General features: G+C 40.8%; 1 long non-coding RNA gene and 1 other non-coding gene across 3 annotated transcripts; one reads left to right on the top strand and one right to left on the bottom strand.

Annotated features, from left to right (window-relative positions):
• The first annotated feature begins 259 nt into the window (after nucleotides 1-259).
• On the top strand, nucleotides 260-5,271 carry LOC140687794 (uncharacterized). Of its 2 annotated transcripts, none has more exons than XR_012062342.1 (3): nucleotides 260-371; nucleotides 804-1,200; nucleotides 3,087-5,271. It is a non-coding gene; the product is annotated as an uncharacterized lncRNA (long non-coding RNA). The 2 variants fall into 2 exon arrangements; XR_012062343.1 differs by having other exon boundaries at nucleotides 350-535.
• A 12,994-nt stretch (nucleotides 5,272-18,265) lies between these two features.
• Nucleotides 18,266-18,368, bottom strand: LOC116284511 (U6 spliceosomal RNA). Its single transcript, XR_004194300.1, has one exon. It is a non-coding gene; the product is annotated as a U6 spliceosomal RNA (small nuclear RNA).
• Between the last annotated feature and the right edge of the window lie 303 nt (nucleotides 18,369-18,671).

Here is an 18,671-nt window from a genome sequence, read left to right as displayed (position 1 = left end):
CGCCCTCCCTCGCGCTCTCTCGCGCTCGCTCGCTCGCTCCAGTATGTAAATGTGTAATAGAAGCCAAATATGGAGCAGTTGGCTGCCGCCGCCGCAGCTCAAGGATCCGACTTCGGGGGGGTGGGGGCGGGCACCCTCCGGCGGGCGGCGGGGCGAGCCGCTCCGAGCACCGCGAGCGCACGGCACGGCGGCCGGCCCGCGCCCTTAACCCTTCGGTGCGCGCTGCCCCGGCTCCACGGCCTCCGGGGAAGCGGGCGCGTTCTCCTCACACCCGCTCGGGATCCGGGGAGCGCGGGGCGGGAGGGGAGACCCAGGCCGGAGGAGACAGTTCTTCCAGGTTTGGGAAAGGGGCGGGGAGCTGAAGCGATGAGGTAATTTTAGCGGTGACCGGTCGGTCCTCGCGCGCCTCCCCGGGTCCCTGCATCTAGTTGGAGGGACATAGCGACAGCGGTTGCGACTCAGGCACCCTGGAGGGTCTCCAAGGGGTGTCGATCTGCAAGTCGGAGCCCACGAAATACCCCAAGGGAGAGAGGAGGTGGGCCAATTCTGATCCCGACGTGCCCTTCGTCCCGGGAGCGCCGAGAAGCGTCTAAGAGGGCTGACTCCGATCTTCACGCACGTTAACCCTCAAACCGGTTTAGCCTCGGCGTTCCGGAACCCAGACCACCAAGCCGCGAGAATTATCTTTGCGTGCAACTCAAGAAAGTTTTCAGGGTTCCCCCCGCCCCATCTGCACGTGCACCCTCACCTTTCCTGTCTGTGAAAGCTGGCTGACCTCCCTGGCCTCCTTTCTCTTTCTGCAGGTCCGGAAATCTTGGGACCTGGATATGGAACTACCCAGCTCTAGCCTGGGTAGACGACCCGCGCTCTCCTCTCGCCGCTAATTCGGGATCATTATTTTAATCGGAAATGAGGTAACCAGTGTAGGAGATAGAGAAAGCAAACCGAGCATCAAATGGCAGTTCTGGTGAATCCGCTCCGAAGAACTTCCTCTGGACTCAATTTTTAAGTGCGGTTCTCCACGCCTCTCCACCCAGCCCCTCCGCAGGTACCACCGCCAGGCGTTAGCTGGAAGGAAAGGAATTTTGAATGGGTGGTACCTGGCCAACAGGTGTGGCACCTGGAGGAAGAGAAGGCACATCCATGCTAAAGGGAGCTCAGTGCGGCGTTCTCCGGGCTGCAGACCATTCTGGAAGACCGGTAGGTGTTGGGGCAGCATTTGACCTCTTTCAGGTGCTTAGAACTAAGTGTCTAGAAACATGATCCCTCCACATAAGTTTCTCTCTGGAAGCCTCTGCTATTGAATGTAAGCTGTATGTGAGAAACCTTTTGGCTTGAATTTACTTATGACCTAATGGTTAGTCACCAACTGAAGCAGAATACAGAATTACCAAGAGAAATGTGTCGGCTCTTTTAACAACTGTATCGTACAGCCAAGGTCCTGCAGAAATAAAAATAAGCATCCTATAACTAGGAAGGTGTAGAGCCCCGGAAATAACTTTTTCTCACATTTTGAAATACCATGCACATATACATTGCTATTTTTAAAGAACTACTACTACTGTTTACTCGTTTCTACAACTTTTTTTTTTTTCATTTAAAAATCAATGATGGTTACGGCTTAAACCCCGGGTTGGTCTAAAGTGACATTGTTGGTCTCATTACAGCCTCTAGTGGACAGTTAAAATCAGTTTCCTGAAAAGGCTCTGCCTGGTGGTGTGTTCCTTGACAAGCATTATCAAGGTGAAGGTTAATATCTCAGAACATAGCCGGGTAATATCTCTTCCTCTGATTTGGCAGAGCCGGTTTCTGAAAGGAGCAGAAACTGTTGGCTCTGCACAGAGAAGACGTATGCTTTGTGAGGCAGGTATTATTATTACTGGCCTGTGAATAAACAGAGAACTTCTGCTCTTCATTTCAGTTTCAGACAGCTTTCATAAAAAAATAAATTCATCTAAAATATTTTTATAACAGAAAATATTGGTTGCCATGTTTTTGGCTTAACTTAGATGTTTTCATTCCAACTCCTAATCTGCAGACTGTCCAATCCACCTCCACTCTATTTTTAGATATCTTACATTTAGAGAATTTTGGGTAAAAAAAAAATTAAAAAGAGCTAATATTTAAATTATTACACTGACACAAGCAGTTAATTTATTTTAACAACCTTAAACAAATTAAAACGCATAATTCAGATTAGAGTTAGTCAATTAATTTAAATGCTCCCTCAAGGAAACTAAATATGTTTATTACCCAAACAGTAAGAACAATTAATAAGAACTGTGTCATTTACTTACTTAGCCATTAAGATTAAAGCCATAAACTGCCATTAAAATCTGTAACTATTTCTTCCTGCAAGGTCCAACATAAACATCATACCCACGATACAGTTTTCATTACCTTTCGTACCAAAATGTTTTCTTTTCAGATGGCAAAATATAACTGGCGCTGATTCTGTAAAAAACCAATACTTTCTCATGCAAATAAAAACTCAATGAAAGAAGAATGGGGCTTTCAAGAAGCCAGTAAGCAAATCTGTAGTACGATAGTCCTGTTCATAAATCTGATACTATATTCGTACAAGTATAAGTCAAACCTTGAAATTAAAGGAAACTGAGAAATGAGGCCTATGGAACGTTCCTGCCAGTCTACGTTCTGCATTGCTTAAACACCACAGAGAATCATTTTCATCTCTTGTGTCTATTTCACTGTTTTGGTAATATCTACTTTTGAAGGTGTAAAATGACCTATCAAGTATCTTTTATGTAATATATTTACATATCACATCTTGCTTCTGAAAGCAGTCTTCAGAGCAGCACCAGCAGCATCTGGAAGCTTTCTAGACATTCAGTGTGAGAGAGTTCCACCCCAGACCTATTGAATCACAGTGTGTCTTTTAACCAGCCCCCCGGTGATTCCTGAGCGCATTATCGTGTGAAGCACACTGTCTGTACTACAGGGCTCTGTCTAGATGAATTTGGCCACAGATGCAGAACTTAATTCTTCTATTTATTCTTTTTTAATTCCCTTCCCCTTTTTGCACTTTTTAATGAAAAATGACTACATTTTATGCTTTGGTCCAACAGTACGGCATTCCAGAAGGGCCCTGATTTATGCACAAATCTGCATCATCATTGCCAAGAGAACACTCGGTAAGGAACGTACCAGGGTCTTGAACATGAAGGTTTTCTTCACGGCAGCAGAGGGAGCACAAGAGTGCTTAATAAAGCAAGTGTGCAGGCCCTCCACATCGGAAGGGATTTTTCGTTGCAGTAGATGTCTTCATTGGAAGTAGCCTCATACAGAGTACAAAACAAAAACAGGCAAACACAGACAGCTTACCAGCTTGTAAAAACTAGATGACTGAACTGATTGGAAATGAAATAGACTATACATATTCTTAGTTAGCGAATCAGGCTTGAATTCTTAAAAGAAAGTGGACCTAAGCAGTCATATTTGGAAAAAGATGCCCTCACTTTTCTCCAGTTCAAAATAAAGACAGCACAATGCAGAGTGAGGCAACCTCTAAGAGTCACCCCTGCTTCTCTAAAAACTTTGGGGTCAGGTAACCCAACACTACATCAGAGAAGTTTGTTTCATTTGGAGTCATATATGTTGGTGAAAGGAGATGTATTTCTCACCAAGTTCACTTTCACAGGAATTCGGGGGGTTTATCTTTCATGTTTGCAGTGGGGAGGATTTAGGTTTCAATTATATCTATGTAACTTTTCATACAGCCCTTCCATATTGCATCTTCAAATGCTCCTGTGAGGTGGTTAAGACATGGCATTCAAGCTCAGCCTCAAAAAAGTTTTCAAACTGGCTTGTGCCTTCATAGCACTGGGTCACTCCGTTGTAACAGTAATCCATGAAGATGATCAGAAATGAGGGAAATCACAGATGTTTAAGATTGGCAGCACGTTCTTTACTGTTGTAAAGGTTTTTCCAAATTATTAGTGAATATTTAATAAGTGAGTATTTAAATAAGAGACTGAGGAATAGAGATGGTCTTCATTCTCAAGCTACTTTTTAAATGTGTTTATCATTGTGCAGCTACAAAAACTAGGCCCTGGGAATATAAAAATGAGTAAGACAATTATGTTTACAAGGAATTCACAGCAAAACAAATCTTATCTTTTGAAAAGTGTCCATTTTTCCCATGATGAAACTTAAAGATTCTTAGTTGATAGATTCAGCACCTCTCAGAATCATGGTACTAATCAGACTTCCAAATATGAGAATCAAATACTAGAATCACTGAGAATTTGGGAGGTGGGAGGGTGATTGTATAACTCTTCAGCAAAAATTATTTACAAGCTAATATTAATATTTCAAATTTGTAAAACAAAATGTACAGATACATCATGTATTTTATCTGTCTAAATGCCTTCCCCAACCCCCAAAAAATCACGAGTAAATTTAAGTGGTTAACATTTATTTATATCTGCTTAAAAAATTGTTAAAAAGAATTTCCTCCTACACAAAAGAAAGATTTACCAAATTTTGACCTGGAGCCATTTGTTATGGCTTTGTAATAAATCCCCCAAAGTTGAATTTTTAATGGAAACACTGACAGACCTTTAACCACGGTATTATAAGAAGGGTGCTATTCCACACGTGTCATTTAAAAATCTGAGCAAATCACAGTGTGCTTCCAAAAGCAATATACTTTCCTTAGATTACACTCCCAAATAGAGCTGGAGAAACCAGAAAAGTAAAACAAACTAAAAACAAAAGTGAAAACCAGTCACACAATGGACTCTGAGGTCAGCTGGCCACACCCAAAGTGAAGTCACTGGGCTCTTTTCATGGCACAGAGACTCTTAAAAAGACATGCCCTTGAATCATCTTTCTTGACCCTCCACCAAACTAACAGCATAGGCTTCTGGGTAATGAAAATGACATCACCAATAGTCAAGAATTAAATTCAGATCATTGTATTTAAACATTTGCCAACAGTTTATGACTTAACAGTACACACACTAGGCAATTTTAAATAGAATTCTGTCTACAATTAAAAACAAACACAAGTGCTTTACTAGAGGTCTGCACTGTCCAGTATGACTTTTAAGCCCTTGAGATGTGGTTTGTTTTTTTTGAGATGTGTTTTAAGTGTAAAGTATACTTGGGATTTTAAAGAACATACACACACACATATACGTACACATATGCACATATCTATACATATATATCTCAGTAATTTTTATATTGATTAAATGTTGAAACTATTCTGCATATATTAGGTTAAATAAAATACATTGTTAAAATTAACATACCTGTTTCTTTGTACTTCTTAGTGTGGCTGCTATAAAATTTAAAATGGCACGTGTCCATTATATTTCTAATGGACAGCCCTGGATAAGGGGGCCCAGGAGGGGCAGGAATTAGTTCTAAGAACCCACAGCTGGAGATCTTAGAATCCTGGCGGGGCTCTCTGCAGCAGTGTAGTAGATGATCAGTTACTTTTCTACCTTCCTGAAGTTTACCCCTTGCAGTGTGTAACATGGACCTTATCCCTGGTCAAAGTGATCCCTGAGAGTAACCTATTGGTAAAGGCATAATCTCACTAGTAGATCTGGTATGTGCCAGCAAAACAAAAATTTGTTGGGATTGATTATCTGTTAAGACTAAAAATCTGTTAGACTCAGTCTTTGAGTGGCTGGGGTTCCTCAGGTACTTTGCTACCCTGGGAGGCTGATGGAAAACTTACACTCTATTTTTAAAAGCACAAGCATTCTGGAATTATAGCTGGTTTTGTGGCTTATGGCTGAATGGTTAGGGGTGATACCTTTTAATGACATATGGCTTTGGGCATGGATAATGAAAAGCATACAATTGCTGCTTAACTAGAAAATAAATCAAGGCCACTGAAAGGAAACCTTTTTCTAAAAAAAAACTTTCTAATATACTTAGTACAATAGGACACGTCAAAAGGAAATGAGATGTTTTTAACCACTATTATATGGTTTATTTTGCAAGCAAAACCTAGATATATTTTTATCAATGTAACTATGACCAAGACTGAACGTAATGCAATGACGTATGAAATAACGGAATTTATGGTCTTAATCATCTATAGAACATAGCTCTTCTTACATGAAAAGAAAATGAACATTTTAAGGCTTAGAATGAGTGAGTTGAACTTTGCTTGGTATTGGCTGGGAGCATTTGGAAATCTATTAAAAGCATTTCATTAACAACTTGGCATTTTGTTTCCTCAAAAGAAACACATTTTCCAAATTAAAATCAAAGCCACCATTGTGTACACTAAGATACTGGCGGACGTGGGGTTGTACTGGTTAAAGCTTAGGGTGCCTTCAAACTAAGATCAGGGGGCAATCACAGGCTAAAACAAATAAACATCAAATTGTTTCGGAAGGAGAGAAGCGAAGTTCTTTGTTATTCTAACTTTGCGACATTAAAATACATAGCTATAAGCTCTCTCAAGGGTTACTTTATTTTTCTTGAGTCAGTATCGGTTAGAAAAAGCTAATCTAAAAGAGGGTCAGATTTGAAGACAATTATTTTATGAGGAATTTACCAAGTTTACCCCAAAGGGAAAGAGTTAGAGAAAATGCATTGGAAAACTTTGCTTTTTGACATAAATAGCTAAAGGAAACTGTCCGTGTCAGGATTTCAGCGGGGGTTGTCAGACAGTTTGATGTTTAGAGAATCCCTGTCTGCCAGGTCTCTGCAAAGTTTAAATGCTGGGAGACTTTGGGGAGCTCTCAAGACTGATGACTGAAGGTCCGGATTTGCTTTGTGCCGTGGCACAGACATGAAAAGATAGCTCCTGCCACAGAGGCTTTCTGACAGAGCAGAATAATAGCACTCCGACCTAAACTGTAAATTACAAACAACCCCTTTTTAAGTACAAAATGAATGCACAGAATGGAAGACCCTGTCAGCTAGGATGCGAGTAAATCAAGTAGAAGACAAATTGTTCACTCACACCACTACAGCCAGATTTTTATCCTGCTAACCGTCCTGTCATGGGAGAGCTTTTCCTCTTTGTCAGATCAAAAGAGAAATTAACACTCCATTGTAATTCTAATATACCAGGCATCAGATGCACCTCCTCTGAAAGCCAATCGAGTTACACAAGGTGAGGTGTCCTGAACCCTCCCCCTACCTCTGGTCTCAAAGTTGTAGCCGAAATACCAATAGTAAGAACATGTGACCCCCATCACTCCAGCGCGAGCTGCTTCTGCAGTCAATTTCATAATGACTTCGCTCCGCCTCTCTGCTCAGCACTTCCTTCCCCCTCGCTCTCCTCTCTCCCCCACCCCCAGCAATGAATCATCGTGCATTTAAAGAGACTTCGATGACCCAGTGTGAACTTTACTGGCATCCTGTACATTCTTATGCCAAAAATGGGGAGCTGCTCTGTGACAGAAACCTCACCAGATCCCGATGCAGATCTCAGCAGCAGCAAGCTTGGGTGCTTATCTGGGAAGATCAGTGAGGAATTAATTTTCCTAGATCCTGGTGGTGATTCAGAATTGCCTATCTCAGTTCACGATCAGGTTTTTAAGAACCCAGTTCAGCTCTCTGTGCAGAAAGGAATATATCGGAGAAAAAAATGTTGGCAGATCTCCTTATGCAATCAGGGCAGAGGAATTTATACCACATCAGCCTTTTGATTTCTCCAGATCTGGCTGAGGATGGAGGTTTTTCCATATTTGTGCTTTGGCAAATGTGTCCGAGAGTGAACTCCTCCGTATAGACGCTCCTCGTGTTCTCCCAGCGTCCTGGGTGCTTGCTTGTGCACTTATTAAAACCAGAAACATTTTTGCCCCTTTCATTTGTTTAGTACTGTTTCTGAGTAATACAGATTAAGTAGACGGTCTGGGCCTTGCTTTTCGAGACTTTTCACCCTGTTTAAGGTGGGAAGGGGCGGATCCCTGAAATAACAGGGCGCTTTCGCGGGTACTTTCTGTCTACACGGGAAGCTCTTTGCGTGGCGATTCAATCCTCCTCCTTGGAGATCAGCTCAAGCACCAACACTTCTGTGAAGTCTTTCCTGATTAGCACAAGAGTTTGTGGCTCTGCCCAATGTGTGAGTCAGAGAAGTGCTATTTTCTTATTCTTTTTATTTATACAATATATTTTTTTAAACTCTGACAGAAAAAAAAAAAATACCAGGGCCGTAAGCACAGATGGAAAGAGTATTCTAAGGGAGAGCGTCTCTTATCTAATATTTCCTGTTACTCCCAAACCCGTTTGATCTCCACATACCATTTCCCATGTAACTGTTTTCCCTTTTTATTGCTGCATTTATGTAGCTCCCTGCACTGGTCAGTCCTCCATGTAAGTTCCTGTTACCCTCTGTTGTGGGTTGAATGGTCTTCCCCTGAAAGATACATTGAAGTCTTAATCCCCAGTAAAGTGAGTATGACTATTTGGAAATAGGGTCTTTGCAGATATAATTAGTTAAGATGAGGCCTTACTGGATAAGGGTAGACCTTAAGTCCAATATGCCTGAGGTTCTCATAAGAGGAGACTCAGGAGACATGGGGAATGGGAAGAAGGCCATGTGAAGACAGAGGCAGAGATGGGAGTTATGCTGCCATAAGCCAAGGAAAGCCAAGAATGGTCAGAACCACCAGGAGCTAGAAGAGGCAAGGAAGAACCTAAATGGCCATCAACAAATGACTGGATAAAGAAGATGTGGTATACATATGCACCGGAATACTACTCAGCCATAAAAAAGAATAAAATAATGCCATTTGCAGCAACATGGATGGACCTAGAGATGATCATACCAAGTGAAGTAAGTCAGACAGAGAAAGACAAATATCATATGATATCATTTATATGTGGAATCTAAACAGTGATACAAATGAACTTGGTTACCAAACAGAAACAGACTAAATAGACTCACAGGCATAGAAAACAAACTTACGGTTACCAAAGGGGAAAGGGGTGGGGGAGGGATATATTGGGAGTTTGGGATTAGCAGATACAAACTACTATACACAAAATAGGTAAACAAGGTCCTACTGTACAGCACAGGGAATTACATTCAATATCTTGTAATAACCTATGATGAAAAAGAATATATGTATATAGGTATAACTGACTCACTACGCTGTACACCAGAAACTAACACAACATTGTAAATCAACTATACTTCGATAAAGAAAATAAATAAAACAGAAAAGGCAAGGAAGGACTATTCCCTAGAGCCTCATGGGGAGCAAGGCCCTGCTGGCACCTTCATTTTGGACCACTAGCCTCCAGAACTGGGAGAGAATACATTTCCCTTGTTTTAAGCCACCCAGTTTGTGGTGCTTTGTTACAGCAGCCCAGGACACTCATACACCCTCTTTATGAGACCCCTGGTGACAGATATGTCGCATTCTCCTTTCTTTCTATTTACATGTATGGCCCTCCCTCTTTCCTCTGTATGTACACATAGGTAATCCTTTCTGGATGCATGTTCTTTTACTCATGACAATACCAATAAATAAAAGGTCCAATGGAATACAACAGCGGTTAAGATTGTTCTAGAACCACCTCTCCAACCTTCCAGAAACATCTGGCTTCTGGCCGGAAGCACGGAGGTTGACGGAGGTCTGGGGGAGGGCCTGCGCTGGACCTCTGCTCAAAGGTCTTCCGGAGGCCTCTTCAGCTCCCTCTACTGGTGCCAGAATGCACCAACAGCTCCCCTTTTCCAAAGTGGCATTTCAGGGTGTGGAGTTGGAGGAGGAAAAGACTAAAAAACGAAATTCATTGTTTGGCACTGAGGAGGAAATACAACCAAAAAACTGCTGCTTTTTTCTTAACTGTTCATTTGAGTATTACAAAAGTGCTTGTGAAAACCTCAGCCTTTCTGAGTCTCATCTTTCCAAGCACAAGTGGGAAGCTTGTTTGGTTCGAGGTTTTCCCCAGGAGCTAGGAGGAGGCTGTACACTCAAGCTGAGGATCCCGAGGTATGTGTTCTCTCAGAGTCCCCGTGAGATGTCTCATCCAGCTCTCGTGCACACGTCTCAGGAGATGGCGGCTCCATCCTTCAAGATGTTCAGGCCAAAAAGCACCTTGACTCCTCTCTTTCTTTCACACCGGCATCCCATCTGCCCCCCAAATTCAATTGGTTCTGCCTTCAAAATATATGCTGAATCTGACCATTGCTCACCACTGGGGCTGCTCCCTCTGGAGCTAAACCACCACTACCACCCACCATCCTTCGTCAGGATTATTGCAGGAGCCCCTAAATCATCTCTCTGCTTCCAGTATTCAGCTCCCGCTTAGTAGAGCATCTGCATCAGGTGACACCCACAACCCTGCTCAGAAGCATCTCTAGTCTCTTTCCCACTTGGAGGCAATGTCAAAATCCTCCTGTGGCTTACGAGGCCCCACTCAATCAGGATGCGCTCCGCCTTTCAGATGCCATGTCCTGTCTCCCTCCTCCTCCTCACTCCCACAGCTCCAGCCTCTCTGTCCTCTTTGCTGTTCCTGAAACAAGCCAGGTGCTCACTTGCCTCAGGGCCTTTCTACTTGCTGGTCCCTCTGTTTGGAATGCTTTCTCCTGAATATCCACATGGCTCACTCAGTCACCTTCTTTAGCCTTTTTTTCCTTAAAAAACAAAGCAGAAACAAAAAAACAACAACAACCTCCCAGCGAAGCCTGCTGTGAGCAGCCTACTTAAAATTATATACCCTGACTTCCCTGATCCCCCGACCGTTCCATAAATGTATTACCTTAGAACATTCTGAGTCACCTCCTTTCTGTTCGTTTATCATCAGGAGAGCAGAGATTTTTCCTGTCTTATTCACTGATAAACCCCAAACACCCAGAACTGTCTTTGGCACATGATAGGCACCCACTAAGATTCATCAACCATTAAATGAATTAACAAATCAGTCATATTTTTCAGGACCTACTATGTGCAAAGCCTTAAGCCCCACATACAACAGTTACCTCATAAGCTAATCCAAAATCAATGCATCTTTTCCACACTATGGTATATATTCTATTGACTTGATTTTTGACTTAGTTATACCTGGTATAACTGGTAAGGCTGAGTCAGAATGAGCTGGATTTTACATTCAGGCTCAGATTTGTGAAAAGCAAAAAAAAAAAAATCAAAATCACAATTGAAGAGCATGCACGAATCTGACAGCAAGTTTTGTGAAAAACAGAAAATGGCACAGCTATAACTTCCAGTAATCATAATTTTTTAAAGCTACCATTGAGATTAAGCTCTTATGCTATGCCAGGCAACATGGCAAGAGTTTTGCAAATGTCATTTCATCTAATCCCCATGACAATCCTGGGAGATACCACCATGTTTCCCATTTCTTAGATGTTTAAACTGAGGCTCGGAATTTAAAGGACCTGCCTAAAGTCCAGGGTCATCCAGCACTGGTTTCAAGGTGAAATTATCCACCCACACAGCCTGAGAATTTTTAACAAGTCATTACCTGAATGATATAGGCCAGTTGTAGTGATAACACTGCATTGTAATATTTTATTTTATTTTTATTTTAATGCTCATCTCTACTTACTAGGTTTTTATTTTTGAATGAATAATACATATATCCAGGAAATTAAGCCTACTGATTCTTATTGAGAATTGAATATTCCTACATATACCAAACAGCTTCCAGTCAACCTAACTGGTTTCCCAACTAACAAAACTATACCCAGCTTATGATTTTTATCCACACTGCTACATGGCTGGAAATGACTCTCACCTGAAGTCCACGGTCTCAGCCACATTCGGAGGACTGTTTCCTGTTAGAAATTTTGACTTGCATCTGGCACACCCCATCACAGTAAGGACTACGTAGCTTGTAAAGGGCCACAGTTTCCAAGCCTAATTGAAGGATTTCACTCCCTCTCAGTTGACCTGTATTTGACGTCCCTTGTTCCATCCTTGAGCTTCCCAGAAGCCACTGTGACCAGAACTCAGGCGTAGGATCTGAAAGTAACCTGGCCACCACAAAAGTTATCAAACACGACCACCTCGTCGCAGGCTCACTCCACTTTATATGTAAGGGAGGCGATCCTAGAAGCTGAAATACTTCCAGAGTTCAACAACCTGGGAAATTTAAAGGAGGCTGGGGGCGGGGGAAGCCCTGCTTTCCAAAGATCTGAAGAGAGACTCTGCTCTCTGAGGATGGGAGGAAGTAAGAAGACCTTATTCGTGGCTCCAGGAGAGGAAAAGAAAAGAGCCCGCAAGGAAACTACCAACAGATGGTAAATACATTTTTAATTCTTCTGTCATACTGTGTGGACTTGTGCACATTTGTCCTGCTGTGTTAGGCTCCCGAAATAGCGAGCCATAGAATTGCAGAACAGTTCGGCTGCAATTTGAGATTTAGGAAACCATGCTGGCTGACAAAACAGGAAGGGCTCCTAGTAGGATGGAGTGGATTTGCTCCCAGTTTGCAGCTCCTCGATGTGGCATCCGCTGTGGTTCTTAGTGCAGGAAAATTCTCTCACGTGTCAGGTCTCATTGATGGTGCTCTAAACATACTATTTCAAATCATCCGCCAAGCTTTAGTTACAATTATTAAACGTTGACACGATCCATTAGATAATTCTCAAAGGTTTAAAGGTGTTGAAATAAAAAGAGTGCGATCCTTTTATTTGTGGATTCTCAGTCTTTCAGGGGGCATCACATATATGGAGCCTGGAGTTCTTTCTCATATCTCGCCTTTCTCATAACTTCCGTTTTGATATAATGTTCCCATAGAGCATCATGAGAAATTCAGTGCCAGAAGAAGGACCCAATGTGACCGTGGATTGCTCTAAAGGAACCTAAGGAGATAACCATGCTAAAAGCATATTCAGCTCACTCGGCATCTGAGAAGTGACCTGAGCCAGGAACCAAGAAGTGAGTTAGGGTCCCAAACCTGTTTCTCAGAGCACTGGCAAGAAAGAAAAAGTGTTGATGAGTCCAGGTGGATGTGGAATAATGTGGAGAGGAAGATCTATTACTTAATCTCAGTCTAGAAATATAACTTGCACAATTACGAGACCTGGAAGGATCCTTAGAGAATCTAGTTCAATTTTTTATTTCGTAGACAGGGATCTCCGCCAAAGAGTTGCAGGAAATTGGCAGGTTTTATACAACTAGTTGGTGGCAAATTCAGTACTGGAACACAAGACGTCTATTTCTCAGCCCAGTGTTAGTTGTACTTCAACACCCACAGAAAGTGGACATCTCTGTGAAGAGCAAAACCTGATTCTAGAAGACCTCTCTCATAGGAATCTTCACTCTTGGGTTCTTATAAAGCATGATGATGGAATCTCGGACTGGTCTATGGATATTTGGGAAACTAAGAGATATTCTTCATAGCTAAGGTTTCAAGCTTAAATATATTTGTTAATTTTTGTTCTAAACCCCTGGGGATTGTGTCTAGATTATGTAGCTATCACACAATTTGGCACAGCTGGGATCCTCTTTTCGTGAAATAGCAGGGAAGGCTGGTACACAGGGATTAAACAGCATTGGCAAAAGAGAATGGGGAATCTTATACAGTAACTTCCCACCCTGAACCTTCCTGGTCTAAGAGTTTCTCCTAGCCTTAGTGGGTGGGTGGGAACAAGAAAGGATTTTTATCTTCTTAGTAAAAGAAAGGATACAAAAACACTTAAGCACTGCTCGATTTGATGAAATCTTGATTTTGCTTAAAGTTTCTACAAGACTAGTCATATTCTGGTTCAAATGACTTATAACATCCATCGATAATTTCTCCGATGGGTACGTATGTTTACAAATAAAAACTATTCTCAGCTACTTAAGAAATGTTATTCTTCCCTGTTTTTAAAAGAAAGTTAATCAGTAAGCTTCTCTGCAGCTACTTTAGCAATAAGGTCTCCTAAATTTTACAATTCTATTCAGCATTTTGATTTTTGGTTTTTGTTTGATTCCAGCAAGGTTTTATTCTATTTTTTTGTGGTGGCAAAATTTTTCCCTGTCGTGTTTAAACATGGTGTTCTTTGTTTTGAGAATGAATTTGACCATTTTGACTGCTCTTGCTAATTTTCCTGGTTACCTCCATTGTCTAGTTATGAATTTGTGGGTGGGGAAAGGTAGAGTTATCCTAAGTGAATTATTTTGAGGAGAGCCAGTAATGAAGGCACACTTTAGGTTATTTCATTCCTGTGATCCAAATTTGATTATCTAGCTAATATCACTAGGGACATTTGAAGCTTTAATAATTACATCTCAAGGCCTAAAGGAAAAAAAAAGAAGAAAAATTACATTTTATACACATTCACACACAACCTTTCAGAAAGTTCTCATTTGAAAGCCTGTTTGGCTGCTTTAAAAATATAGATTGATATCAAGATACTGCTTTAAGGGTTCAAGCTCAGCTGATACTTTGTTCTTAAAAGAAAACCCCAAAATCTGGATTTAAGCAACTGTTTTGTGTAGAAGGATTTAGCATTGCTTATCTGAAAGAGTAAAAAAAAATATAAGCTATTGAGTTTATCTTTCCTTTTGGAGAATAGTTTTAGGATTTTTCTCCCCCCCGGAAAGTTTCGAGGCTATGATTCATGTTAAAAGTGCCCTGTTCCATTATGTACCAACACAGCTTTGAAGCTCTCTCTGCTTCTAGGTCAAGGGCTCTCCCTGTGGCCAGATGCCAGTTTTATCCTTGGACTCCCATGATCCTCAGAAATAAATCAACTTTCCAGTAAAATCCTGTGACAGCTCTGTTTTACATAAAAGTGTGCAGCCTGGGGATGTAATACTGTTTTGCATTTCAGGTGGAGAAAAAGGGAAAGAAAACATCCATTATCACTGGGAGACGATTCCAGGTGGAGTCATTATTACAGAAATCAGAGGGCAGCTGGGGGACCATACTCTCTCTCCCTACAGCATCTCTAGCTCAAAAGCTTATTATTTGTGTGGAAACAAAAATACAAACGCTGTAAAGTGTTCCAATCCACATGTGGCATTGGTCAATACAGTCCATGAGCTGAAAAAGTATTGAGTAGGTCAGCTCTCTTAGGTCAGTATTTCTTCCTTGTGGGAAGAAAAGAAAGGAAAAAAATGAACGAATTACTACTCCACATAACAATGGATGAATCTCACAATGTTGGAAAATAAAAGAGGCTACACAGAAAATAATGTATCCTGTATTCCATTTGTATAAATTTCAAAACCATGTAAGACTAGTCTGTTGTGTTAGAACTATATATATAGTTTACCTTTGAAGAGGAGAGAAAGGATTGTGCTGGAAGGGGGCATGAAGATGGCTTCCAGGTCGCGAGAAAATTCTATTTCTTGACCTGGGTGGTGGGTATGGTGTGGGTTCACTTTGTAATAATCCATTAAGCCATACACCGGTGTGTGTTTTTTTCTGTTAAGAATGATTTACTTCAATTTAAAAGTTTAAAAATAATATCCCCATTGGGAAAGACAATTTCAGGAAATATTAGAAAAAACATTTTGCCTAATTAACTTGATCACTAAGCTAAAGGAAAAACTAGACAGAACTTCAGTGTAGGGTAATGGGAACTCTCCTGCACTGCTACAGAGAACGGAAATTGCTACGGCTGTGCTTGGTTCACTCTTTGGCATTATCTATTAAAGATTTGCATATCTGGTGACCCAGATTTCCACAATAAAGATATGTGCAGGTAAGCACCGAAAGAAAACAACTCTATCCATCATAGCCTCAAGTGGAAAACCAGCCAAACTGTCCATCAGCAGTAGAGTGGATAAATAAAGTGTGCTTTGTCCAATCTTGGAATACCATACAGTATCGAAAATGAATGAATCACAGTACCCTCAGCATGGATGAAATTGAGAAACCTAATATGAAAAGATAGAAGCCAGAAACAAAAAATCATATGTTCCCATTTTCTTAAAGTTCAAAAAATAGGAAAAGATAAGTATGTGTAAGTATCAATATATATTTAGGTGGTAAAACTAAAGAAGAGAAAAAAAAAGAGGTTATCATAAAAGTAAGGGCAGTGGGGAGAGGGTGGGTGGGCTATGAGTGGGAAGGGATGGATGGAGGCTTTCTGGACCATATTCTATTTCTTGATTTGAGTAGTGGCTATGCGGTGCTCACTTAATAAAAATGTATTAAATTATACTTTTATATATCATGCACGTTCCCTGATATATATTTCACAATTAAAAAGGGTATAAAAAAATCACATGAAACCCAATTACTCAGAGATAGTTATCAATTTAACATCTTGATGTATATATTGTCAGACCTCCTTTCATGCAATATATATATTTCATCCACATTGCTTTATAGTCTTTAATTTTTTTCTTTGATAATACGATCTCCCAGGAGAATTCCTCTTCAGGTTTTTTCTTTCAATTTCCATTTAATTTTAACCAAGAGTAAATATCATACAAGCTTTATGTCCCTCTGAAAGCCTAAAGCCATGGAGTGGCTTTCGGGAAATTAGGTTGCTTTAGCCTAAGCTACAGTGATTCATAAACCAATCTGCAGGATTTTGCCATAGCTCATGGGAGACTTTTCCTTCTCTGTTAATAATGCTGCTGCTTCAGGAGAGAAAAGCCCCTTTCCACCCCTTCAGAGTGCTATCTTCAAAAGGAAAAGGTCAGGAAAAGTGAGGGGAAAGGCCAGTAGGAGAGTGGTCAGGAGGCTTTGGGGAGGAGGGGGTCATCCTAAAATGTATTACGATATGCGTCTTGCTGAGCCTACGCTGAGCCTGGCCTGGGCAACTTTATGAAGTACTGAAATCAATCAAAAAGTGATCTGGGTGCTTTTTTAAAAACCCCAAAGTAGTCCCATTGGTATTCTTGCCCCTTGGGCAGTGCAAGCTTTCTGCCCTCTTGTCTGCAGCCTGCAGCAGCCCCCTCTCCCTGTCTGCAAGCATCCTCCACTCTTCTCCTCCACCCTTTTCATCATCTGAACATTTCATCATCTTCGTCATTACATGGTTCAAGAACTTTTCTGTGACCATCCAAGTTTGGGGGGTGACCCACTCTGTGGCACCCTGGGACTTACAACATCACAGCAGTAGTCACTTTTTTTTGCATTTAAAAAATATTTTTTAAATTTTTAGGGTGGTAATTAGGTTTATATTTTTATTTATTTTAACGGAGGTACTGGAAATTGAACCCAGGACTTCGTGCATGCTAAGCATGCACCCTACCACTGAGCTATATACCCTCCCCCTCATCACTTTATTTCGAAGTTGCCTATATTCCTGTCTACAAATACACTCCTAATCGGTGAGCTTCACGCATGCAAGGGCAGTGTCTCCAGGCCCATTGTAACTCCAGGCCCTCGTGCATGCTGGTGCTCAAGAAATACAGTCATTGAATGAATGAAAAACAGTTGTGAAATGAGATGCGCTGTGGGGAGAAAAGGTGAGATTTAAACTATATTTTCCCAACTCCCTTCACCACTGAATACAAATGGCCTCAAAGAGTCCAGCCAAACCAACACGGGGTAGTGCAAAATTCGAAAATCTACAACTGCTCAATTTCAAATACTTAACTAGTAATAGCAGTTTGCATTTGTATCATGTTTGATATTTTGTTAAGTGTTTTTGCATATTATCTTGTACAATTCCAGCAACAAGTCCTCCGAGGTAAAGCTATTAATTTTATATGGGACGCTATTAATTTTACCATTTCATATATTGGAAAAGGATATGTAGAATGTCTGGGAGAGTTTCAGTAACTAGCTGATTATATGATTATTTTTTAGTTTGAGCCAGGAACTAGTGGCCCCTTAGTGCTAGAAGCATAAACAAATTCAATGTATACCATTTACAGATATATTTGCCGGGGGAGGGTAGCGACATCAAATAAATATGTGATACCATTCTGATTTTTTATCTTTTAGAAGATTTTCCCCCCAAAGCATTTATTTTTTTAGCCTTATTTTTCATGACAAAACTAGTATATATTTGGAGTATAAAATCAAAAGAGCACGAATAAGAAACTCAAAATCACTTACGATCACATTACATAGAGTATCTATTGTTATGTCATTTTAATAACTCTGACTATATATTAAGCCTGGAGCTTTTCTGGAGTGAGAACCCTCCTCCCACACTCTACTCTTTCTTTCTCCCACACCCTCTACATTATCTTCAAAGTTTTCTTAGCTATTCTTGGCCATTTGCTCTTTTATTTGAATTTTAGAATCAGGTTTTACTAAAACTCTGTTGGGATTTTTACTGGATTTGCATTCTTTTTATAGATTAATTTCAGTAGAATTAAAACTTTTGCTGTATTGGTTCCTCTCTACCCTAAACACAGTATATTTCTCCATTAATCTATGTCTATTATAATGTCTTTTTAAAAATATGAAATGTTTCAGAAATTTGTATGTCATTTTTGCACAGGGGCCACGATCATCTTCTCTGTACTGTTCCAACCTTAGAATATGTGCTGCCAAAGCCAGAATTCAGAAGATACATCTTAACTGTTGGGTTATATCAGGAAGGAAAGGTAAGAGGTCACATGTTCATTAGGCTCTTTATGAGACAGTAACTGACAAAGAGATTAAGCTAGACTAATTGTATTCATCACACCTAAAATTGTATCCATCACACCTAAAAGGGTTTAGTTGTGTGCTAACAATGGGGAAACTGTTTCTAGCTTTTGCTATCTTGCCCCTTCTAGCATCTAAACAAAGGCTCTTTTTCTGTTGGTCTTGACAGAGAAATGCAGCAGGTAAAAGGGGTTGGGAAGTTGGGAAAGAGA

The sequence above is a fragment of the Vicugna pacos genome, chromosome 20, assembly GCF_048564905.1.
Source record: "Vicugna pacos chromosome 20, VicPac4, whole genome shotgun sequence".
Lineage (NCBI taxonomy): Eukaryota > Metazoa > Chordata > Mammalia > Artiodactyla > Camelidae > Vicugna > Vicugna pacos.
Note: the sequence above shows the minus strand (reverse complement) of the source record. Positions and strands in the feature narration are given on the sequence as shown.